At 45.3% G+C, this 26,834-nt stretch overlaps 1 protein-coding gene across 10 annotated transcripts in view; it reads left to right on the top strand.

Moving 5' to 3' along the window:
* The window catches only part of LOC138480764 (uncharacterized), an 807,842-nt gene that overhangs the window by 327,395 nt on the left and 453,613 nt on the right, over window positions 1-26,834 (top strand). The window lies entirely within an intron of this gene.

Genomic DNA, 26,834 nt, shown 5'->3' on the forward strand with positions numbered 1-26,834 from the left:
CCTAGCTGTTTTTGGCAGACTGTTCAACAGACTGCCGAGGGGTTCATTGTTTGGCTTCTGCTACGGTGGCGAAGGAGGTTTTTGTGTGAGATCCATGGGCGATATGCTTCCATATCTGAAAGTTTTGTTGACTTCCGTGCTTCGGAAATTTAAATTAACTTCACTAATTTACTGCATTAATGCGTGGTTGCGGCTTCAAACTCATGCTGTTTGGGACAGTTAAGTGTTATTATGGTTATGTGCTTTTAATACACTTCAGCAACGTTGTACTCTTTGGGGCAAAGGAGTATGGCTTTTATCAATCACACACATACGTTTTGTGAGTGCCTCTTGGGGGCTAAAGGTGACTTCACATATTGATTACTTCTATCTGATGCTGAGGCAGTTATGTTATGTTATTGTGACTTATATGTAGCATTACTTGGGGGCCTAGAATGCGGATAAATGGATAATACATTTGGTGCAGTTTCTATTCCTCTCAAAACAATAACAAGACTTTGGGGAGTGGTGGGATGAATAAGGACCATTATCAACTTCAAAAGACAAACCAACATCAAACAAAACATTGAACATGGTTCTCTACCCCACCCTCTCTACCCCAACCTACCACCACTTTCTCTACCCCCACCAATGCTATCCCCACCCACACTACCCCCACTCTCTCAACCCCACCTCCACTCTCCACTGAAGTACACCCACTCAACCCCCTCTATCTCTTCCCACCCTTCCCCCATCTCTCTACCATCATCTTACCCTCTCTCTCTACCCCACGCACGCCAAGATAACCCCTTTAGCCCCACCCAACGAATACCATCTATTCCCCCAAGCAGCTACCTTACCTCCTCTCTCTATCCCCCTCATCCTTCCTGTCACACTCTAGCTTTATTTCTTACCCTCTCACTTTCACCCTTTCTCACTCATTTCCTTTAGCTCATCATTGATGACCCCTTCTATCAATGGCTTCCTCCCTTGCTGTATTCCCCATATCATTCTCTTGCACACCTAAGCACCCCTTATCGCATCCTCCTTTAAAAGTTGCACTCACCTCCTTGCACCCTAGTGCATATAAATGCACATGCACAGAAGAGCAGTAAGCACCCACATTCCTGGCATTGTCAATGCTCGTTTTTACTGTTTACAGATCCACTGCTGTTTGCAACCATTTTCTCCATTCCAGAATGAAGCATAACTCATCATTTTATGACCCCATAATAGTTACAGCTAAACTGAAAACTGCTTCACTGTACAGTCATAAACCCTTGAGACGAGGCCTGGATGAGCTCCATCTGGCTGCCTCTTAACTATGAGAAGCTGGAGGAGGTTCTGATAACACTAGGACACTACCTGTCACATGATCCCATCTCCCCTTGATTTTTTGAAAACTTGTCAAGTTGTTAGTTCAGGTCAAATGCTTAGATATTACAGCTGATAAAATGATGGGCCTTTTCCACCGGATTCTATTTTAACATTAGGTAACTACATGGGAGCCACGCCTTCAAACCGCCGGGGAAGCGTACAGTTATAGTAAGAGCCTTTGTGACTAGACACTTGGACTACTGGAATCCACACCTGTGTGATAATTCCCAACCACAGACTATTCATCCATCCAACTTTGATAGACAGGAAGGGATAAAAGAGTCTCAGTCATGGGGTTGAGCCTTGGTCATACATGACCGCATTCTTTTCATGGCATCACACATTTTTACAGTGGCAGACCCCTGTTGAAGTAGTTGCTGTTCAGAAAGATGTTACGTATGGGTTATTGCAGAGATAAGATCAGAGAGAAGAGGTGTTTTATTTCACAAAGCCCATATTCATTAAATCATGTATTTGCATTCTTGTTAAAGCGCTGGCCCTATCCAGATGGTCTCAGAGTACCTTACAAGCTTAAAATGATGGTAGTTACAAAATGTTTTCAGGAATGGATAGGACGATTGGGGTAGACAAGTGATAGCAGATGTGGAGCGCAGGGTTATATGTAGGAAAACCCGTATGCTGTGAGGCTCTCTCTGAAAGTGGCGATGGAGGATGCAGTGTGTATGTGAAGACATAGGGTTTCCATGCCCTGGTGGCCAGTTGTTAAATGCTTGTTTTTGTATGCATGTGAATTTGCAGAGAGGAATGTGTATAAGCTGTTGTCTGGTTTGTTGTCTGTTGGTCAATGGTTTGAGTTTGTCATATGGGGAAGATGGAAGATGGAGTTTTGCAGTGGATGGCTTTGAATAAAATGCAGAGTCCTATTAAAGCAGTTCTCTGGAATATGGGCAGCCATTACAGTTGGGAAAGAGAGGGGATGATGTGTGAATGTTTGTGTAGGTGGAGGATGATATTGGTGCCATGTTTTGTGTGGATTGAAGCGAGGCATGGGTGCTGTTGGGGAGTCCAGTGAGGAGAGCATTTGCATAGTGCAGCTTAGAGAGAACCCGTGCTTGGGATGCTCTGTGGAAGTCATTAGGGTGATTTTGCGTATGAGAGGTAGCTGTAGATTAGATGAGTTGGTGACAGCGGTATGTGCTGTCTGAAGGAAAGGTGGGGTCGATGGTGAAGCCAGGGATTTGACAGAGCTTGAGCTGGATCTTATTAAGTTCCGGAAGCTTCTCAAGGCCCACCATTTCTCTTCTTCCGTCCCTCTCCTACTCCCTTGCTAATGCGCCTCTCTACCGCTTCGACTGGCTGCCTGGTCCCTTCTGAGTCTTCCAGGGCAGCAGGCCCTCCTCGACAAGTGTACACCCACCAGCACCCACCATAACCTGCACTTGCCATTCCGGCCCCTTCCCCCGACTAGCTTGGTGGGGTGTGTCTCCTGTTAGGAAAGATTCCTATTTATTGTACCTTTCCTTCCATTTCTATGGAACCCCAAACCTTTTGCTTTCATTTTTTAATCTGACCTGTTCTTTTTACAGTGCAGTGAAGCCTTAAACTTCACTACACTGGCTTTTGCTCATATGTTATGAGGAAACGGACATGTCCTTCAGTTTGTCAGGACAGTGAAACATTGTTTCTCTAGTTACTTGGTTACCACCTATAGTAACTTGTTATCACTTGTGGTAACTTTTTATCATTGTACAATGCATCTTACAATGCAGTACAATGGGGTACAATTTTTGTATTGCCCTAAACTTACACACAAAGGATTTTTGATTACTCTGGGTATGCTAAATGGACAAGCTGGTGGTAGCCGTTACATTTTCCTACTTTTTGGGACTTTTCATTTTACTGCATTTGGCAACTAACTGTGGCTAGTGGCCAAACATGGACATGCCACAAGAGTTTTCACGTGTCCTTTGACCATCTTGTCTTTTAGCTTTCTTCCTGGCCTGAGAGGCCAGGAAAATCCTTAAATGGACTTCCAGTGCCCCGGAAAGCATAAGACCTTGGCGGACTACTGGGGGGTAATGGGTGTTTGACTGTCTGTCCCAATCCACATACTGGTGTCAGCATGTCTGGGTGGAATTAATGAGTTTTGCCACCTGTGGCCCTGATTGGACCACTGCTGGGGAGTGTGTGTGTGGGGAAGATTTGTCATTGGTTAGTGGGGGCTGCTGCTCTTACCTGGCTTTTTGGAGAAGAAGAGGACCCCTGCACCCACTCCGGAGAGACCCTGGAAGAAACCAGAGGAGCCAAGACTCCTCTGCAGTTACAAGACTTGCAAGGAGACCGTGGACCTGTCAGAAGAAGTCTTGGCGACCAACGTCTGCTGCTGCCTGGGTCGAGCCCTGTCCTGTGGAAGATCTCCAGCAGTCCTGTGAAGGAGCTGTGACCCCTGGAGTGGAGGGCATATCCAATCTGAACGTATGCTTGGAGTACTGCAAAGAAGAGCCTTCAGAGTTGCTCCAGGATTGCCCTGTGGCTGACCAGCTCTGAGTATGGGCTACCGTGCTGCCAACGTTTCCATACTAAGTTGAGGCCTGGAACTTGGGGGATCCTCAGCTTGTGCTACAAGACTTACCGCTGCATACTTCTGTGGTCCTAGCATCAAGGGGACAAGAGATATGAGGGTAAGTCTGACCATGACATGTGAGTCCCTTTGTTACGCTGTGCCACAGTGACGGAGGTCCGAAATTGCTTACCCATGTCTATCCTGTCCTGAGAGGGGCATTGCTTCGAGTTTTGCTGCATTCCTGCACTGAGAGTCCTTGCAACTTCATCAGACACCGACCAGAGAGCTGCTTGAACCTGCAACGCCTGAGGATCAAGGTCTGAAGCTGATGGCGGGAAAAGTGATCTTGGACCTTCTTCAACTGACCTGCCAGGTTTCATGAAGAATCAGAGTACAGGGGTGAGTTATAGCGATACGTACCTACCCCCTTAACTCTGCTATCCAGTAACAGCTCAAACAGCTGATTTTCCTGCAAAGCAGGCCTGCAAAGTGGGCCTTCAAGTTTTGTTGCAGACTGTGGTTTCTGCCAGTGGATTGCCTTGGCTCCTTTCACTATCCAATTCAGCTTAAAACGCAGTTTTTCCCATCAAACAGGCCCCCGAATTGTGTCTGCAAAGGGTTGTTGCAGTCTGTTCTCGCTGCCAGTGGATTGCCTTGGCTCATCCCGCTATCCAGTTACAGCTTTAAACGCTGTTTTTCCCACATATCGGGCCCACAAAGTGTGCCTCCAAAGTGTTGTTGCGGTCTGTTCTTGCTGCCAGTGGATTGCCTTGGCTCCTCCAGCTATCAAGTTACAGTTCAAAAACATTGTTTTATCCGCAAAGCGGGACCGCAAAGTGTGCCTGCAAAGTGTGCCTGCAAAGTGTAGTTGCAGTCTGCAGTCTGCGGTTTCAGGGAAGGGGAAGAGGCCGCCCGGGAGCACATCCTCCTCAGAGCAACCTAAAAAGAAATCAAAAGGTGGGTGCAAAGCTTTTTTGTGATGTTGAGTGAGAGGTTAAAATCTCCCCACGCCTGGGTCTTTTAACATTGGTCATGGCTCCATGTCCCTATTATGTTTACAACAATGAAAGGTGCAAGGAAGCAGTACAATCTTAGGAGCAAGCGAACCTCCTCCCTGCTGTGTGCAAGAACTCCTACAGGATCTCCGCTAATAGGAAAGCCATTGGCACTGGATACATCAAAAATCTCTGGTTTCTTTCCTCTATGACAAACTAATTCTCTTTATGAAATAGGCCAGACCAATGCTTGGGATAATGACCCGGGGCAGAATTCACTCCGGTCATCCCGGTGGAAATCGCAGTATACGAGATCGGTCTTAGGAGAAGTAGAGCATAGACTGAGCATCTCTCCAATGCAGATGGGGAATAAGCCTGGAGAAAGAGATCATAGATTCCGCTCAACTGATGGAGAGATTAAGCGTATCCCCTCGGATCATTGAAACTCAAACCCAGTTGTGCTCATTGGATTGTAGTACTGATGATGATGTAGAGGATGACCATGATGAAGTAGAGAATGTGGACCACTCAGCTTTGTCTCCCCTGGCTGATCCCCCGGCGGATTCAGAGAACAGTGACTCAAACTCCAGCCCTTTAATGGCGCTATACACCATGCTACAGTCCTTCATTAGGCTATATGACACAGTTATCCATTAAGTCAGGGGTAATGCTATCACCATGAAGGAAATTCAAACCATATTGGAAGACTGGAGAAAGCTTAAATTGGATATAACCACGGCCAATGGTCAAGAAACCTCAGCACATGGCATTGGCCTCGTAGAAGGTCTGGACAAGGGCACGCTCAAAGCAAATAGATTAGAGGTCACCATCGCCATTAGCCCTGGTGAGCCTATCTCCCCCCGGTCTATAGTGGAGACCACAAGAACCTTCGAGGAGGGTATGGTGGTAGGGGGAGGGGCTTCTTACAATACATCTATGCCGCAGAGAAAGAGAAATAGGGGTTTGCGTACATTTCTAAGAAATACATTTCACCCAACAAGTAATCTGAGGGCTCTGGAGACTAAAATAAGTAAAACCAGTGTGCCGAAGACAAATACAAACATACTTACCGAATGTGGCGAGAACAAGAACATGCAAAAACCAAACAGCAATACGAGACAAAAAGACATCTTTGATGATAAATGGCAAGCACTGAGAGGAAGAAAGCAAAGAAAAAGAGAAGAGAAAGTCCCTCCATCAACATGGTCCCACTAACGAAAGGGAACAAGCCAACTGCGAAGAGCCAGAGGGGGAAAAAGGTCAGAGAGTCATCCCATCCCAAAACATGCGGTTTTCCGGCAAACTAATTAAAGGGGTGCAGCGGACAATAGATGGTCACAAGTTCAGAGGGGGTCTCCTCAGGCAGACCTAAAACCTATGGCTCCACCTGCAAAGCCTTTGACATTTGAATACGTCTTTGAGGAGGAGCGAAATACCCCACTCAATGGGTCAAAAATCCTTTTGCTGCTGTCCTCAATACCACACCTCTCATCCATTTCATCTCAAGACCTGGAATGTGTACACATGAGTTACCCCATGCGATTAGGCCAGTGCATTGTGCACTTCTCATCAAAATTGATTGAAGATCTGGTTTACATGCAACAAGAAGATATTCTACTACAGGGTGTTGAGTGCTGCTGTGCTGACATGGGACAGAAGCACTTTAACCACCCGGAGCAGAATTTAACAGTGCCATGTCATTATGACTATGGCGTACGTTGGCCCAACAATCGCTCCTATCCGGACTCAGGGGGGAAATGGCTGGCATGAACCTTGTCCTAATGCCAGCCCTCTGACCTGGCTTCTAGATTGAATCTGTTATGCTGGAACACACAAGGATTTGATTCCTTTTTGTAGGAAGATCAAGCAAGCAAATTCACATCTTATTATGTCATCTTCTTTCAAGAGACATCTTTGTTGGGTCATGGGACGTCGCAAGGGTGGACTGCTCATGGCTGTGAAAATTATCCAAAATCACTTTATAAAGATCTGGCCTTGTAAAACCACGTCTCTTTTGCCAACAGTGATTAGGGAAAGCCTTACTCTTCCGATTGCACGGTTGTTAATAGTAACTATTTACTTTCACTCAATATCATCTCCAATTAAGCAGGTTCTTGAAGAATTTGAGAATGTGTTAATCAAATGGTGTGCTATGCACCCCCTCGCTTCCATCATAATAGGGGTGATTTTAACTGTGAGTGCATGGTTACAGATGAGGGTGAAGGGTTTGAGGACGAGGAATCCTCCACTATAATAAATCACACAGTTAGTGGGGGAAAGAGAGGGGCCTACGGTAGAGTGTGGTCGCAGTTTAATATCTAGATAGAGATTCACTCAATCAAACCAACTCTTTGGTGAAAAGGGGGCGAAGATCCAACATGGTAGAACCGTGGCACTGCTTCTACAAATGATTATGTATCTTTCAAAAACATGAACTACAGAAATATACATGCATTTAAAGTGGAAATGACGCCAGTGAGCGACCATGCTAGGCTATCCCTCTCTATTAGTGGAGGGATGATAGGGTTAGTGAACAGGGACGGTCCTACGAATCTGATAACTACTAGCAAAAGAAGAGTCCTGAAAAAAGGGAAAGTCGATAAAGCCAATCATAAACATTACCTCTGGCGGACTGAATTGTCAGAAGATCAGATCTAAATTGGGCTCCTTGGTACTGGATCCATGGGCACCCTCGATGACTCTGTTTGTGCAAAATCATGCCTCTGTCTATGATCAAAATATAAATGACAAGAAAAAGGAGATAAGGCTGAAATTGAAAAAACTAAAATCTAATCTGAGAAAAGGAGAACTTCTTTCAGAAGGAGTGAAACTACTCAAAAGAGAATCCAGCTCTTGGCTCAAGACTTAGAGACTCAAATTGTACTTTTCCCAAAAATCATACTCTATTCAAGAAGCCGGTTGGTAAAGATGTAAAAGCAAAAGGAAATATCGAGGCTGAGTACCCCAAAAGGAAATACACCAAACACAGGCTTATAAAGATTCACAGATCTTTATTCTAAAACTGTACAGTTTACAAAGAAACAAAGTATCAGATACATATAGCTATCTGGCCCTCAGTACATCACAGCAAATACCAGCCCTTTTGGTGTGAGAAGTGAGTGGTACTGGACGTCTAAACAGTTGTGCATTTTATACATTTCCAATCATAATGTCCAGCCCCTCTACAGGTTAATAATCCATGGTCTAGAGATCGTGCCGAGTTCACTTCTGGCTTGCCCGACAATATACTCAATGATCATCCTAAATTCACATACAAACAAGTCACAGTAGCAACAGTGTATTCTTGGGCTTAACAATAAGCGTTAACACATATCCTATACAATGCAGTTCAGCTAGTGTCCACATTCAGTATTTGTATAACATTGTAGTTGATGTATGTCCGCGGATCTTGTTGGCGCAGGCAATCCTCTGCCCACAAGTCAGGCATGGGACAAGGTCTCTTTACTCAACCCAAAAATTCGGCCAACGGACAGTGTATACATTAACTCACGTACAAGGTTCAGAATGGCTCAGTTACAAGCGGGAATCACTGTCCACCATTTTAGAACATAGAATCACTTTAGAATGGAAATCAAAATGGCGGATGGCCCTAAAATGGCAGTGAAGTCGATCTACAATCGGAACTTTGCAACATGGTTTTCTTCGCAGAGCGACTGGGTTTATGCCAATATATACAATAAAGGAGGCACAATATGATATCCCGTTTAACAAACCCTCCTTTTGGCCTAAGCCAAGCGCTAAACTACTTCTAGTCACTTACGAATAACTCCACGTCTCAATGTCCATACATCCTGAATCACTATCGGAGATATCAATTGCCATGAGGTCAGATACTGAGATTTCCTTCAGCACAAATTCATTAGATATTTTCTCTTTGGCGTATACCTTGTGTCCCAATGTACCCATCGCTTGTGCACAACATCCTCCTAACATCAAACACATGCCAGGAAGACATTGTATACAACAACAGAAAAACAACAGAATACCTAAAATAATCAGCAAGACCGAAAGTAGCTCCCATCCCCAAGATCGCATGAAGTCCCAGAACCAAGTGCTAAGATCCCAGTTTCCCTCGGGAACATGCACTTCTGAACTGAGAACGTGCATATTTTGTATCGCCCTAAAGATAGTTGGGGAGGAATCTGGCATGAAAACGCAACAAGCGGACCCAGTAATTTACAGACCACACCACGCTCAGCCAGGATGACATCTAATGCCATCCGGTTCTGAAGTGCCACTAACCTTATTGCCTTTTGTTCTAAAGCCATGTTATATAGTATGTCAGTGGTCCGGTTGATGGTCCTCTCCATTACTCTCGCTAGTCTTCTGATATCTTCAGAGTTCACTATTTGCCCCCAAAATGGCACGAAGGATTTTGCTACATCGCCCAGAACTTGTGCTGAAGTATCGCCATTCTCGTCCCGCCGTGGACGAGCCTTTGACATTTCTACAGTGCTAGCAATAACTACCCCGGGTAACAGAATCCCTAAATAACAGGTTCCCTGCCAATCGCTAGGTAACCATGAAAATGCTACATTACCGCAAATTAAGTAGACAGGTTCACCTACATACAAAGGTCTGCCCTCACTAGTCAAATTCGCAATGTTGGCACAACCCTTGAAATCATCCATTGACTGAGTACCATTCCTCTGTATGCAGAAAGAAACTGAATCAGGGTTGTGGTTAACAGTTTAAGAAGGTGGCATGGCATCCTATTGCCTATAGGAGCCATCTTGAAAGAAATCAAAAGTTGAAAAGGACGGGACAGTCTATCAGAAGGCCTAACAAAAGCAACATTAGGCTTGCTCCTATTCGCAAAGAGGGAGCATTCCAGGGGCGTTAGAACACGTTTCTCAAAATCATTCAAGTTAGTTCCATCAAAGTTCCCCAAGATGCTATTGATCCATCGGCCAAAGAACAGTGCCCTTAGAGAAGCATAGCATGCAGTAGTCAAAGGTAAAGGATGAATAGACCAACCCAGCCCCTTATCCCTGTGTTGCGGTAAATGCAAGCAGACCCAACAATTGGACTCATTAAATGTGTAGCATTTATAATGAGTAATAGAGTATTGTTCAGGTAACTCTGTCTGTGCTGAGAGTCTCTAGGAGATAAAGTGTGCAGATGCACGAAAGGTGTAGAAACAGTGGGTACATTTTTAGTGGGCAAAACAATTTCAAGCGAATGTACTTCTTCCAGATACCAGAATCCTAAAGCAATGACTATTGTGAAACCAGCCAACATAATTACAAGACAACAATACGTTTTTGGGGCCCATGCATTCGATTGTTCATTTTTACGATCAGTCACACAGTCTCTTATCTGTTCCGTATGAGTGGGAGAGGTTGCAGGCATTGTTTCTTCAAACGAATACACCAAAGTTAATGTGCTGGCGATCTCCAGATCGAGCGTCTTCTTAGTCCTTTTCCAAACCCTAGCCAACAGAATGATTCTCCTTGATGGCACAGCCGAACCGTGCAGTAAGTCTAATTCCTCGGATGCAGATCGTACCTTGTGATCCCTGGTACTGAATGATCTGCAAACAATGTGTTGCTGCTTCCTGATGGTAGCGGTGAATTCAAAGCAGGATTTAACACAAGTTTCAAAACTGAATTTGAAAAAGAAACTGTTGGAGAGTGTGGAGATGAAGCGGCTGTTTCCCCAAGCCCCACTGGCTCAGTGTAACGCTCACCTGATTCTCGCAGAGGCGCCGGTCTTGACTGGGCGACTACCGTATCTTCAAAGGTGATTTGTAGCACCCGGTTGGCTCTTTGGGCTGGACCTCTGTGCACTGTATGCCTGACGTGTAGAGTAAGATGTCTTAGGTAAGTGAATGCCGAGCTCTCCATCTGCCTCGGGGCAGGGTGCTGTAACCAGTTTCTTCACTGGATAGGTAGCGCAGGCCTCTTGACTTCAGAGGACTGCTGTCCGTCGTTTACTGCACGAACGGTAAGTTTCGAGTCATTCAAATGTCTTTAAAGTCTTTAGTAATGATGTCTCTTGTTTTGCAGGGTTCCGGCGATGGCGGATGACGGGCTGAAGTGAGTTGAAGATGGAGCCCGTGTGATGAATAGAAGCGCCTGGAAGCACGTAAGTAAGCGCTTGTTGCCTGCTTCACTATGCGCTCTAACTGTCTTTTTATTTTGCAGGTACGAGTTCGGAGCGGCTGCAGGGTGCCGGAATACCCACTGGATTAGATGTGGAAAAGAGTAATGGCACGTGAGTATTAAAGTTCCCCAATGTCTTTAAACGCACCTTGTTTTGTCTTTCAGATGCCGGAATGCAGTGTGAAGACCTCCGGAACGCACGAAGAGTAGGTAAGCCTTTGCCTTTCAGATGCCGGAATGCTAACCTGTTCTTTCTTGTCTTTATAGGTGTTGCTGAAGACTGGATTCAGGATGGTAAGCCTTTGCCTTTCAGATGCCGGAATGCTAACCTGTTCTTTCTTGTCTTTATAGGTGTTGCTGAAGACTGGATTCAGGATGGTAAGCCTTTTTCCTTAGGCCCAGGACCGGATGCAGAAGACACGATGAGCGTTCTGCTGCAGAGGTTGCAGAATAACGCAAAGCAAGATTCATCCACCGGGTGTGGTTTAAATAGCCTCCTGTAGTGCTTAGGTGTCTCCTTCCACAGCCACGCCTAAGTAAGAAAAGAGTTCCTGGTAAGAAAAGAGTTCCTGCCTTCCAGGAGAGTTCCAGTGTTCTGAATCTAGGGAGTGGCTCCAGCCCCACCCAACAGGAAAAGTAGTTCCAAACAGAAGAGGATCAGAGGCTCAACTGGCAGGCAAGTAAGCAGCATGGTCTGCTGAAGGTAAGTCCACCCAAGCATTATGAGCCCGGCGCTTCCAGCGCTGGGACTGGGCATATTTATGAGCCTGGTGCCACTGGCGCCAGGACTGGGTCCAAAAGGTCCCAATTGGGACTGGTTGGCACTCGGAACCTGGGTTATGGATCTGCTTCCAAGGGAGTTGGGAAAACCCTGACCTTTTGGAAGCAGAGATCATGACAGTACCCCCCCTCAAGGCCCCTCCCAAACCGGGCTTCTCCGGGGGTTTTGGCTTGTCAGGAAATGTGCGGTGAAATCTTTTGATTAGGCGAGGAGCGTGGACATATTCAGCAGGTTCCCAGGATCTCTCTTGGGGGCCGTAGCCTTTCCAGTCAATTAGGTAGAATAGTTTAGATTTGGAGATCTTGGAGTCCAGAATGCTTTTGACTTCAAACTCGAGTTCTCCATCCACTAGGATAGGTTTTGGAGATTTGGTTAGTCGGGTTTGAGGTTGCACGGGTTTTAATAGAGAGACGTGGAAGACCGGATGTATCTTCATGTGCGGGGGCAAGTCCAACTTGACCGCTACTGGGTTTACTATGGTAGTGATGGAATAGGGACCAAGGTATCTTGGGTTGAATGTGCGTGGCCCTTTTAGAGATAGATATTTGGTGGATAACCAGACTTGATCCCCTACTTGATAGTGAGGGGCTTCCTTCCGATGTTGATCTGCTCCTTTCTTGTATTGTTCTTTAGCCCTTTGAAGGTGAGAAACAGCTTCCTTAAAGGCTTGGGTGATTGTAGAATGCAGGTAGTCTACTGCTGGTGTTTCAAGATCTTGGAGGGGATCCAACTCCGAGGTTCGAGGGTGACTGCCGTACAAAAGAAAAAACGGGGTTTTCCCAGTTCCCGAATGGACAGAGTTATTGTAGGCATACTCGGCTATCCAAAGGATATCTTTCCAAGTTTTTTCAGTTTGTTGCAGCATGCAGCGTAAATACTGTTCCAGAGTTTGATTGGTCCTCTCGGTTTGTCCGTCGGTCTGAGGGTGGTGACTGGTCGATAGTCTCACATCAATTTGTGCCGACCGACAGGAACTTCGCCAAAAATGAGAAATAAATGGACTACCTCGATCCGAAATTAGAACCGAAGGAAAACCGTGCAGTCGGACGATGTTTTCGAGAAATTCTCGGGCCAGAGTTGCTGCTGTTGGCAAGCCTTTGAGCGGAATGAAATGCGCCATCTTGGAGAATAAGTCCACGATTACTAGAATCGTATTGTATCCGGAGCATGGAGGTAGATCGGTGATGAAGTCCATAGAAAGCGTATGCCAAGGGCGAGGTGGGATGTCAATAGGGCGTAAGAGGCCTGCTGGTCTTTCCTTTTGACTCTTGTTTTGGGCGCATACTCCACAGGACATTATAAAGTCTCTGATATCTTTTTTCCAAGACGGCCACCAGAAGTAGCGCTTGATCTTTTCTGAGGTCTTGGCTATACCGGGATGACCTTCCATTAAAGAGTCGTGATAACAAGAGATTACTTTTTTCTGTAAATCTGTGCTGGGTAGGTATAATCGTTCTTGGAAATACAATAAGTTGTCCTTTACTGCAAAGTCCTTTCCCTGCAGATGCCAATTCTGTATGTCTGCTGGAGTTACAAGTTGCCTGGCTTTATCCTTAACTTCCTCTATGGATTCTGTGGCGATTACACCCAGAATTCTTTGTTCAGGAATGATTGGTACAGGTTTAGGGTTGACCAAGTGTTCTTCCACTCCCATCCGAGAAAGGGCATCGGCTTTACCGTTCTTTGTACCAGGTCGATAGGTAATTATGAAGTCAAACTCGGCAAAGAATAATGCCCAACGGAGTTGTCTAGAGGATTGGGCTTTTGCGGTCTTCAAATATTGCAGGTTTCGGTGATCCGTAATCACAGTAACGGTGTGTCGGGCCCCCAGCAGATAATGCCGCCAAGCCTTAAAGGCAGACTTGATAGCCAGAAGTTCCTTGTCAGTAATCGTGTAATTGATTTCAGGAGGCGAGAATTTGCGGGACCAAAATGCCACGGGATGCAACTGATTGGTTACCGGGTCCTTTTGTGATAGAACTGCCCCCATGGCAAGGCTTGAAGCATCAGTTTCCACGATGTAGGGGAGTTCGGGGCGAGGGTGTTTTAAGATTGGTGCAGAGATAAATTTAGTCTTCAAATCCTGGAAAGCTTGTTCCGCCTCGGTAGACCATTCAAAACGTTTGTTTTTCTTTAACAAGGCAGTGATGGGCTGGACTATTCGAGAGAATTCGGGGATAAACCTGCGGTAAAAGTTAGCGAAGCCTAACATGCTTTGCACACCTTTTACGGAGGATGGTGATGGCCATTTGAGAACTGCATCGACCTTCTTTGAATCCATACGCACTCCGCCAGGTGATAATATGAATCCCAAGAATTCAACTTCAGTCACGTTGAAAACACATTTTTCCAACTTAGCGAAAAGTTTGTGTTGACGCAATCTTTCGAGGACCATTTTCACGTGTTTCCGATGTTCAGATTCCGATGAAGAATAAACGAGGATGTCGTCAATGTAAACAACAACACATACATCTATGAGCTCTCTGAGGACATCGTTCATAAAATATTGAAAGGCGGCCGGGGCATTGCAAAGTCCGAAGGGCATGACCTGATATTCAAATAGCCCATACTTGGTGCGGAAGGCCGTCTTCCATTCATCGCCCTCTTTTACTCGTACCAAGTGGTAAGCTCCTCTAAGATCCAGCTTTGTATATATGCATGCTTTTCTGACTTGGTCCAGGAGTTCAGGGATCAAAGGTAACGGATATCTATTCTTAACGGTGATCTGGTTCAGGGAGCGATAATCGATACAAGTTCTAAGGTCTCCTTCCTTTTTTGGAACGAAGAACAAAGCTGAAGAAGCAGGGGACTTGGAAGGACGAATAAACCCATTTGCCAGGTATTGATCCAGGTATTGTCGAAGGTGAAGGTTCTCAGGCTCGGTGAGGGCATAAATTCTACTACAAGGAGGAGTTGATCCAGGTATCAGGTCTATCTGGCAGTCATAAGACCTATGAGGAGGTAGAGAGTTAGCCTGATCCTTCCGGAAAACATCTTGGTATTCTAGGTATTCGGGAGGTAACTGGGGAGTCTCTGAAGAAATTGCGGCCAGTGCAACACCAGGTGGAGGGTGACAAGTAGAGACACATTCTGGAAACTGGACCGTTCTTGCTCGCCAATCGATCAGAGGATTGTGTTTCTCTAACCAAGGTATTCCTAGAATAATCTGAAACTGACGGGCCTTGATCACATCGAACACGATCTTCTCATGGTGTCCATCTTGACTTACTAGCGTCACCTCTTGAGTGGTATGCGTTACTGGCCCGGAGGCTATCTCCGTACCATCCACCGTAGTAATGACGTCCTTTACAGCCTTGGGACAAAGAGTTAGATTCATCCTCAAAACCATTTCATGATCCACATAATTGCAGATGGCACCGCTGTCGACGTAAGCTTCAATTGCATGTAATCGATCCGGATTATCAGGGCTAATGAGGACCATAGGTATCACGAAATGCGAGGTCACGGAACTGGTTTTCACGCTCGGCAAGAGGACCTCTATTCTTGTCGGGCGAGGTCGTTTCCCTGCTCAGAGTTTGTAACTTTGGTAACTGCAGCTCCTACTGCCTTCTTGGCAGGTTTCACCGGACAGTCTCGAAGAAAGTGCCCTGAGTTTCCGCAATATAGGCATAATTGCAACTGTTTCCTCCTTTCCCGCTCCCTTTGTGTTAGAGGACCTTTCAGACCCCCTATTTGCATGGGTTCCCCGGAGTCTACTCCTTTGGAAGGAGTTGGCGGTTTGGAAAATACTCGAGCATCAAACTTGGAACGATCGGCCTTCCTGTTCTGCAGCCTGTGATCTATTTGAATGACCAAGTCTATATAATCCGAACAGTCTTGTGGGGGATTCACTACTTGGGCTAAAACGTCTTTGAGCTCTCCACGTAGACCTCTATAAAACAGCGTAATCCTTTTGTCCTCAGGCCATTGAGTTTCCACTATTAGTCTATTGAAAGATGCAATATAAGCCAAAAGGTCTTGATTACCCTGTCGCAACGAAAGAAGCTCATTGTCCAAGGCCTGCCCCTGTGAATGTCTTGTGAACAGTTTTTCCATACTAAGCTGAAAGGCTTGAAAATCATGGAGAACCGGATCATCTTGATTAACTAGAGGGATCGACCAGTCTGCCGCATTGCCACTAAGGTACGAAAGTACAAAAGCTACTTTTGCTTGATCAGTTGGAAAGGCTGCTGGCCGGCATAAGAAGTGCAACCGGCACTGATTGATAAATACTGCAAACCTCTTTGGGTCACCAGAAAATCGTTCGGGCGGAGCCAGAGGTACATTCCCAGGTAGGTTGATCTGCACTGGATTCATAGAGGATGTTGAAGGAAGATTTGCCCCTGATGCGGGTAACGGGGTCTGTCCGGCTTGTGACTGTAGCACTTGTCTAGCAAGATTGTCTGTTCTCTCCTTGGAAATAATTAGTTCCCTTCTTAGAGCATTCGTTTCCTGACGAGCTGCATGCACTTCTGCCCTTAGTTCCCCAAGTAACCGGGCTAGGGGGTCAGTATCCGAGGTTTCCATAGCGCCTGGGCGAGAGTTTTGCGGTAGGCTTTGCGTTCTGTAACGCTCACCTGATTCTCGCAGAGGCGCCGGTCTTGACTGGGCGACTACCGTATCTTCAAAGGTGATTTGTAGCACCCGGTTGGCTCTTTGGGCTGGACCTCTGTGCACTGTATGCCTGACGTGTAGAGTAAGGTGTCTTAGGTAAGTGAATGCCGAGCTCTCCATCTGCCTCGGGGCAGGGTGCTGTAACCAGTTTCTTCACTGGATAGGTAGCGCAGGCCTCTTGACTTCAGAGGACTGCTGTCCGTCGTTTACTGCACGAACCGTAAGTTTCGAGTCATTCAAATGTCTTTAAAGTCTTTAGTAATGATGTCTCTTGTTTTGCAGGGTTCCGGCGATGGCGGATGACGGGCTGAAGTGAGTTGAAGATGGAGCCCGTCTGATGAATAGAAGCGCCTGGAAGCACGTAAGTAAGCGCTTGTTGCCTGCTTCACTATGCGCTCTAACTGTCTTTTTATTTTGCAGGTACGAGTTCGGAGCGGCTGCAGGGTGCCGGAATACCCACTGGATTAGATGTGGAAAAGAGTAATGGCACGTGAGTATTAAAGTTCCCCAATGTCTTTAAACGCACCTTGTTTTGTCTTTCAGATGCCGGAATGCAGTGTGAAGACCTCCGGAGCGCACGAAGAGTAGGTAAGCCTTTGCCTTTCAGATGCCGGAATGCTAACCTGTTCTTTCTTGTCTTTATAGGTGTTGCTGAAGACTGGATTCAGGATGGTAAGCCTTTGCCTTTCAGATGCCGGAATGCTAACCTGTTCTTTCTTGTCTTTATAGGTGTTGCTGAAGACTGGATTCAGGATGGTAAGCCTTTTTCCTTAGGCCCAGGACCGGATGCAGAAGACACGATGAGCGTTCTGCTGCAGAGGTTGCAGAATAACGCAAAGCAAGATTCATCCACCGGGTGTGGTTTAAATAGCCTCCTGTAGTGCTTAGGTGTCTCCTTCCACAGCCACGCCTAAGTAAGAAAAGAGTTCCTGGTAAGAAAAGAGTTCCTGCCTTCCAGAAGAGTTCCAGTGTTCTGAATCTAGGGAGTGGCTCCAGCCCCACCCAACAGGAAAAGTAGTTCCAAACAGAAGAGGATCAGAGGCTCAACTGGCAGGCAAGTAAGCAGCATGGTCTGCTGAAGGTAAGTCCACGCAAGCATTATGAGCCCGGCGCTTCCAGCGCTGGGACTGGGCATATTTATGAGCCTGGTGCCACTGGCGCCAGGACTGGGTCCAAAAGGTCCCAATTGGGACTGGTTGGCACTTGGAACCTGGGTTATGGATCTGCTTCCAAGGGAGTTGGGAAAACCCTGACCTTTTGGAAGCAGAGATCATGACACTCAGGGAGAGTCTCAGACGCACTCTCGATGCTGTTTGATGCTTCGTGATCATTGGTTACGGCATTGGTGTGGGGTTCTGTGTCTTCTGTATCGTGTGGCAAAGGGAAAGGAATCCTCTTGATGTGGGACGCTTGGATCCAGTACTTCCTGCCCTCCACTTGCACCGATGTCTGTGTGACCAGGAGAACTTGGTGAGGGCCCTGCCAACAAGGTGTGAAACAAGAAGATCGTTCAAACGACTTGATGAGGACCCAGTTTCCCGGCCATATGTTGTGGCCTGGGCCCTCGTACCTGACAGGTAAAGCTTCTCGCACCTGTCAAATCAAATACAGGTTTTTAGTTAACTGTCCACAATAGTCAGAAAGAAGTACATGTTCAATGTCGCGTAGCGAACGGGGTTTTGGCAAATTCCAAATGTTAGCTGGGCTACCCATGACCATCTCAAATGGAGAGAGCCCAGTTTGAGTTTGAGGGGTCGTTCTCATAAACAATAACACGATCGGTAAGGCGTCCGGCCATTTCAGTTAATGCCGGCACATGTCTTAGCGAGCTTGTTCTTTATGATGCCGCTGTGTCTTTCTACTAAACCAGCACTCTCAGCGTGCCTAGCCGAGTTGTTCTTTTAAAAATCCCTACTGTAAATGCTAGAACTCTCCATGTAACCTTGCGGCGCACGGGTAAAGGTAAACGAGCGTCCCCCTAAAGTGAACGCAAACAAGTATCTACCGTCTTTGTGTATAGGAATACTAAAGAAGGCGTTCTTTAGATCCACAACACTAAAGTGAGTAACCGAAGCCGGAATCATAGTTAATATTGTCGTCACATCAGGCACAATGGGAAATTGTGGAGCAACAATCATATTGATGGCATGTAAATCAATAATGAAACGGAATTGCATTATCGCCTTTTTTGTACATGGGTAAAATCGGACTATTGCACAAACTACCTGCAATTTCCTCAATCACCCCACGATGCACAAAATCGGAAAACTATGCATTTCAAAGCTTGCTCACCATCGAACGAGATCTTATACTGGGGAATACGTGGCAACTTTACTCCATGTTTCAAAATAATCTTAACGGGCTCAATTTGCAAAACACTGACATCATTATCATTAATTGCCCACAAACACTCTGGAACATCACTGAATTCCGGTGGCAAAGGTCTGGTCAAGAATTGAGAGACAGAAAGTTGCTGTGGTGAAATTGTCAAATGCACTCCATCAGAAGAACAATGAATTACCGCATTTAATTCTTTCAACCGATTCAACCCCAACAAGTTTTCTCCGCAATTCATAGTCAAGAGGAATGGACACTGGTCCATAAATGGACCCAAAGTAATCGGTACCAGCGAAGAAACCGGACAGACTACTGGTGTGCCAGAAAACCCTACAGAAACAATGGTTTGCCCTGACAGTGGAATGTTTGGAACCCGTGAATGGTCAATGGAACACTTCTGTGCCCCTGCATCTATCAGGAATAGATGTTTCCTATTTCCCACTATCATCTCAACGTAGGGACCTTTTTGATTAACGGGAATAGGCGTTGGTTCCAAACCCTGCTTTGGGCAATCCTAGCAAAACAGACTGTCATCGAAAGGAAGTTCTTCAGAGAGGTAAGCAGCAGAAGGATGATCAAAAATGTTTCTATTATCCACACTTGGTGCCTGATTATCCTGTGAAAAAGGTTGCTGTGAATCCTGCAAAAACTGACTTCTACCAGGACCCGGTGCCCCAGGGCGGCCTCTGGATCATCTACCCATATTACCAAATGCGTTATTCGACCTCTGCTGGAGGATCGGGCATTGTGCATGCCAATGACCCTCTTGTCTGCAATAAGCACACTGGTTTATGTTTACAGGACCCAATGGCGCATTTCCCTGTGGAACATACTGACCCCTGAATTGTGAATTACCCCGTCTAGGGCCTCTAACAATTTGCTGCAATAGACTTTTGTTGTTAAGTCTCCTTTTCTCGTTTCAACCCTTTCTTTTTCGTTATTCACATGATTCTCATAGTACTGAGCCATATGCAATACTTCTGATTGAGACTTCGCTTGCCAAGCGCTCTCTGAGGACATGATTTGCGACTGGATGTCAGGCAGCAATCCACGCACAAATTTGTCCACGAATAGTCGTTTCCCAGACTCTATGCTGAAATCTTATCCACTGAAATCTGAAAATACTTTTTCGAACTGATTAAAGAACTCGGTAGCACCCACAGACTTCCCTTGGACACAGGCACTAAGCTTGTCCCAAATAATCCTTCTTTCAGGAATTATAGCTTTCAATTTCATAACTATTCTATCAGGCAAAGTTAGTAGTACCTGAGGCGGTCTCTCGCCAGTTGGCCTTTCTCTATCGAGTCTAACCATATTATCCCATGTATCCCCTAACCCTGGTACATCATCTACAGTCCTAATCTGTTTCCATAAATCAATAGGCAGGAGTACGGGAAATAACAAATCAATATCGCTCAAGGTAAATACTGATGATTACAAGACAGACTCTATTTCTTTGTAGAACCCTGTCAGATTCTTCCTAATATCGGGAATAGATTGTTTGATGGTGTTCACTTCCTGTCTCGAGAACGGGCCCTGAACGAACTGAGACACATAATGTGTAGGAATATCCTGAGCAGGTGTACCTGCTGCAACATTGGCGGGAATCTCAACTTTTGGGACAAATGTCGGAGGAACCTCTCTCATAGGCAACTGAAAAGTAAGAAACTCCGAATGCTTACTGAGCAGCAGAGCTAGATTGAGCGCTAAAGCAGCTGAAGAAGTGTCAAACGAAAAAGCTCTCTTATAAATGTTCAATAATTCTGCGGGACAACAAATCTTTCTTTTTATACATTAATCCTGCAGGTACTCTACCATTACCTGTACCTCTTTCCTCTGCATTTCTGGCGTATACTGACTATACGTGTCATATACTTCAACGGGAGTTATCGACATAGTTATCAAAATATTCATATCCCTCAACCCTTGTGGGAGGTCTATATCATTTTACCTGTTCCATATTATACGTACATGAACTCCCAATCCTTCAATAAAAACGTTTTTCACATGAAAATTGTCTAAGTTAGAGAGTGTGGCAAAAACATCAGCTTGTTCACGCCTCTCCATGCAATGTCTAGCCCATGCAGTCAATTCATGCTTTCTCTCTGGAGACACAGTATTACGAGTTACAATTCTTGACCCCGCTCCCCGATCAAGTACAGGCGGCACAGAACCACTTGGAAGAGGGAGAGTAGGCAGATCTTGTATATTAGGCAAAGAGGGTGCTGTTAATGATGCAGCAGGAAAACCCACCGGACCCGTAACAGCAGGCAAAGGTGGAGGAGCAGGTGGAGGAGCAACAACAAAAGGAGGAACAACAGCTGGAGGAAGAGGAACATTAAGAGGAGCAATAGGAGGAGTAGGAGGAGCTACGGGAGGAGGAATAACAGCAGGAAAAGGAACACACGGAGGTGTCGCAGTGGCACTAGGCCTTCGCTCATTCAGAAGTTTGTCAATCAGCTCATCAGATACATGAAAGTCTGGATACCAAGTGAAAAAACCCTATCCATATCCCTAACTGGCTCAGATTCCTTATTCTGGTCATATAACAATGCTTTTTCGGTGTTCGTCATATGACAGCGTGCATGTTTTTCCGTACTCTTAAGTTGCTGCGTAGCTTCTTTCTTCCAATTCTGTAATACATGAAATGCTGCAGATCTAGCCTTTTTTTTAATAATATGGATTCTAAGTATTCGATACGAGGAATTTCAAAACTACCATTGATTGGCCACTGAAGTTCAGAAGCATGTCTAGTTTGTCTGTGCCAAATATCATTAAACACTATACTACCAATGCTGTGCTTACAGTACATAGTACATGCCGGCGACCCCTCCATTGGTGCCGGTCGGCCAAATTCCAATGATTGTCTTGAATAAAGCCCTGAAGCAGGTAGACAATTTACCAGGCATATCAGAATACTGGTGTTACCTGGTCAATAATTGCACTTAAAAGGGAATACCCCAAAACTAATTATCAGGATACTTAAGAATCGGGTCACGACTCACCTGATCAAATCCTAAGGAGGTCCGATCGGATTTCAAAGAACTAACAAAGGTCCCACGTGGTTGGTAATTTCGGCAAATCTGCCCATCTCGATATATATACCCTCGTCAAGATGCCGTCTCGGACCGCGTGCTCACCATCCAGGGATCGGGTTGTGCAGCACTGTTGAGGTATCGCGTCTCATCCAAGAAAGGGGCCCCCTTTGTCATCGTCCGATCCCGGTCTGATAGCCGCGTCAACCTTCAACGAGATGGCATCAATCTTGAGGGTCCCTATTCGGGCGCCATCTGTAAAAGTAAAAGGAAATATCGAGGCTGAGTACCCCAAAAGGAAATACACCAAACACACACTTATAAAGATTCACAGATCTTTATTCTAAAAACTGTACAGTTTACAAAGAAACAAAGTATAAGATACAGATAGCTATCCTGCCCTCAGTACATCACAGCGAATACCAGCCCTTTCGGTGTGAGAAGTGAATGGTACTGGACGTCTAAACAGTTGTACATGTTATACATTTCCAATCATAATGTCCAGCCCCTCTACAGGTTAATAATCCATGGTCTAGAGATTGTGCCGAGTTCACTTCTGGATTGTCCAACAATATACTCATGGATCATCCTAAATTCACATACAAACAAGTCACAATAGCAACAGTGTATTCTCGGGATTAACAATAAGCCTTAACACATATCCTATACAATGCAGTTCAGCTAGTGTCCACGTTCAGTATTTGTATAACATTGTAGTTGATGTATGTCCGCGGATCTGACTTGTTGGCGCAGACAATCCTCTGTCTACAAGTCAGGCATGGGACAAGGTCTCTTTACTCAACCCAAACATTCGGCCAACGGACAGTGTATACATTAACTCACAGACAAGGTTCAGAACGGCTCAGTTACAAGCGGGAAACACTGTCCACCATTTTAGAACATAGAATCACTTTAGAATAGAAATCAAAATGGCCGATGGACCTAAAATGGCAGCGAAGTCGATCTAGAATTAGAGCTTTGCAACACGTTTTCTTTGCAGAGCAACTGGGCTTAGGCCAATATATATAATAAAGGAGACACAATATGATATCCCATTTAACAAAGATACTCAAGCGATCTGGAGGATCCTGAATGGCACTGATGATAATCAGGCAAGTCCACAATTGTGCTGCTTATCAGAGGCTGAGTGGTGTGAGTACTACTATAATACATTTAATTCTGAGGTCATAAGTGCACCAAGGGCACAAGAACACATTACCAAGCCCGAGATATGTACACCAAGGGCCCAAGAACACATTACCAAGCCTGAGGTATGGAAGTATGACTTTGATACAACCGACAATCAAAACACTGAATAATTCTAGGGCAAGTGGTCCGGATGGGGTGTAAATCGAAATTTATAAGGGGGACCAGGATCTTTGGTCCAACATCCTATCCAGACTTTTTCTGTGTTTTGCCAGGGGCATGGACTGTCCGTAATCCTGGCGATCAGAAACTGTAGTTCTGATGTTTAAAGGGGGAGAGAAGCCAAGTCCAGATAACTACAGACCAATCACACTGAAAGATTCAACTGCTAAAATCTTTGCAAATTGGTGCTAAGGGATTTGTGTAAGTGGATAAAGAAGGAGAGAATATTCAGTCCCTCTCCAGACTGGGTTTAGAAAGGGCATGGGCACCTTGATGTGTACCGGGGCCCTCCCGGTACGCAATACAGATATTGAAGGACATTTTGAAAAAAATTATATGTAGCAGTGCTGGACCTGAGTGCTGCCTTTGATAATGTTAATACCCAAATTCTATGGGGGAAACTTAGATGCTGGGGTATTGAAGAGGGCCTACTAAGAATGATTCAACAGCTATACAGGGAAAACTGAATAGACATCTGATTAAATAGTCAGGGGAAGCTGTCCAATTCGATCCCTATTACTAAATGGCTGAGACAGGGATGTGTAGAGGCCCCAACTATCTTCAGATTGTATTTAGCTGACCTGTGGAAGGAAAGCCTGACAGGGGGAGGGTACGCACCCAGGTTGCGAGATCTATAGGTGAATATCATCGCTTACGCTGATGATCTGACCCTAATGGATTACACCCCGGCAAGACTTCAACGGCTTCTTGATGGTGTCCACGCCTTTTTGTTGACAAACCATCTGAAAATTAACCCATTGAAATCCTATGCAATGACGTTTTCAACCAAACACTCAGGCAGCAGATATGCATGGCAAGTAAATCAAACTGCAATAAAGCAAGTTACCAGAATACATTATTTGGGCTTCCTCTACAAAGGAACATCTTAGCACCCAAATGGCCAAAAGAGGAGGATGGAGGGTTAATGTAATGCATCGATTACTCTAATGAAAGTCCTAAATAATAAACTCTTTGCATACTATTAATCAAGTTATACAAACTTCGGATAACGTCAACAATATTATATGGCTGTGACCTTATACTGTTTGCGGATTAGATGTTTCTAGATCACCTAGACAATAAAATATGGAAGACAGTGCTGAATCTACCAAAATCTACCCTGATCAATGTAATTAGATTAGAACTGGGATTGACTTCATGGTGGGCGCAATACATAAAAAGATCTTTGTCCCTATTAAATGAAATAAGGGAAAGTGAAGAATAATCGCTGGGCTCTTATGTAAAAGAACGTGTGTGAACTGTCTCTTATCACAAATCTTTTCTGACAAAATTCTATAAAACGTGCAAAATCTACTCAACTAAGATGCAAGTGGAGAAGGAAGACAGCGTCTACATCATAAAAAAATAAAATAAAGCGGTGAGACAGAATTTCTGATTATGAGGATCTTGGCAGGATTAAATTATATAAACATATATAAATCTACATACCCCGTCACATGAGCTTAAATCTTATACACAAAAATGTCCTTCCAAGAAGCACAGGGGTCTATGTCTAAGATTTCGTTTAAATACTCTCCCGAGGATGGAAGTGGTGGGGCCGAGACTTGTAGACAAATGCGTGGCTGACGTGCATGTGGCTTAGTTCCAATTGAATCCCTGTTTCATTTGGTCTTGGAATGCATGGCATTTCAAGAACAAAGAACTCTTCTTCTGGGAGACTTTACCCTTTCGATCTCCTGGGTATTATCAGATAATCTTTGGGTAAGACTGATGACGACTACGGACAAGAGCCTAATAATAGGCTCCTGCATACCTTTCTGAAAGGATCCACCCTGTCTCCACTACCAGGCCAACCAGATCCCCGTACACCAACATGCTCTCTGTGCCACTAGTAAAAAGAGTTAAACCGGGTGGATCCAGCTTCCCCTATCTCGCGCCCACCCACTGCAATGCCCTACCTCCCACTATCCGTGGCGAGGACTCCCTCACCACCTTCCGCAAAACACTCAAAACTACCCTCTTCACATAAGGACCGACACATCAGCACGAATACTTATCATATATGTTGTAATATACGACCAAATGCAATATTTGTAACAGTATGATTTCTTGTACTATTCATAATGTGTCAACAATCGCTATCATATGTACCATGTAACTAAGTTATTGTAAGTAACAGCGCCTCAATGCCCCTGGGCTGCTTGTGCGCTATATAAATATAAATAAATAAATAAATAAATAAATAAATAAATAAATAAATAAATAAATAAATAGCCCTTATGACCTTGCTGTTACGCTCACCTAGTATCCACAAGGATGCCACCCAGCTGAGTTACTCGCTGGTATGCTTCTCAGCTTTGCCCTGATGTGGTCTGCGGGGAAGGTTCTGCCTGGAAATACAGGAGGACTGTGTTCAAGACTGACCGACTGGGGTAAGTATCCTCCCTCCACCCCTGTATGCTTTCAGTCCCTCTGGTGCCCTCTCCTCGCCTTGTGGTAGAATTAGGCGTGCTCTCCGTCCTGCCTACTTTCAGGGGCGCATTATCTGTCATGGGCGTGTGCGGTCCCGTTACTTCACTGACGCCGGACCGTTTGATATTGTTCAGGTAGGTCTTATTGCTGTTCTTTAGTTTTGTTGCTATCCTGCATGCCTTTCTTTGTTTAAAATGTCTCTTTTTCCTCCCTTAGGTATGCGGAGCTTCAGCGCGGCGAACTGGCTGGGTTGAGCCCTGCTGGTAAATGATGGCGCATTAAGAGCGCTATGATGCGGTAAGTAAGCGCTAAGCGCAGCGCTGCAAAGTCTTGCCTTTGCTAACCTGTGTTTTCCTTCCTTGTAGGTCGCAGTGTTCTTCAGCGTGAGTGGAATGTCCGGAGTGGTGCCAGCCAAGAGGTGACCAGCCAGGTAAGCCTTTTGAGCAGTTTGTAATTTGTAAATGTCTCTACAGCTTTCATTAATGTTGCCTCTATCTTCCTCTTTCAGGTCGTTCTGTCCGGGAGGCGTGCAGATTCGAGGAAGCTGTTCTCAGTAGCTGTGAGTGTTTAAAGATGAAGACTGCAGGTAAGATGCTGCTGCTAATGATGTTCCTTTTGTCTCCTTGCAGGTTCTTCTTCTCCGAGGTTGAAGGGAATAGTTGGACACGGTGAACGTCACGTTGCAAGCTGCAAAGTAACACGAAGCATGTTCTGCAGTCAGGGTGTGGTTTATATAGCCAAGGGAAAGTAGTATCAGGGAAAGTAGTTCCAGGTCTGCCACACCCAAAACACTAGACCGCATAGCTTGGTTCTTAGGAACCAAGCTATGTAGATGCCTCCATGTTGGCTGACAATACAATAAAGTAGTTCCCAAGCACATTGTTGTTCATGGTGTATGAGCCTGGCGCCATAGGCACCAGGACTGGCCCCATGAGGGCTTTTGAAGAGGATGCCAGGCTCTAGAGGCCCAAGTCCTGACTCCACCTGGCCAATGGGTTTGCCAGAGGGGGTTTTGGGCGAGGGTTGTGACACTTGCTGGCACAAATATTTGAAGAATTAAAAAACAACATGCTCCAGGGTGAAGCAGTTTGGAGAGCCATGTAGGAGGACGAGGTGCTACCCATAGGGCATCTACCAAGTAGGACGATATGAATCATAAGTGATAATCAGAATAGCTACAATTTATGCTATAGGCTAGGTTTGAATTGAATATTGAGTATTTGATAGCGTAATGGATGAGTCTAGTATATGGAATCATGATTTGAC

The sequence above is a fragment of the Ambystoma mexicanum genome, chromosome 5p (genome assembly GCF_040938575.1).
Source record: "Ambystoma mexicanum isolate Mex_15411 chromosome 5p, UKY_AmexF1_1, whole genome shotgun sequence".
NCBI lineage: Eukaryota > Metazoa > Chordata > Amphibia > Caudata > Ambystomatidae > Ambystoma > Ambystoma mexicanum.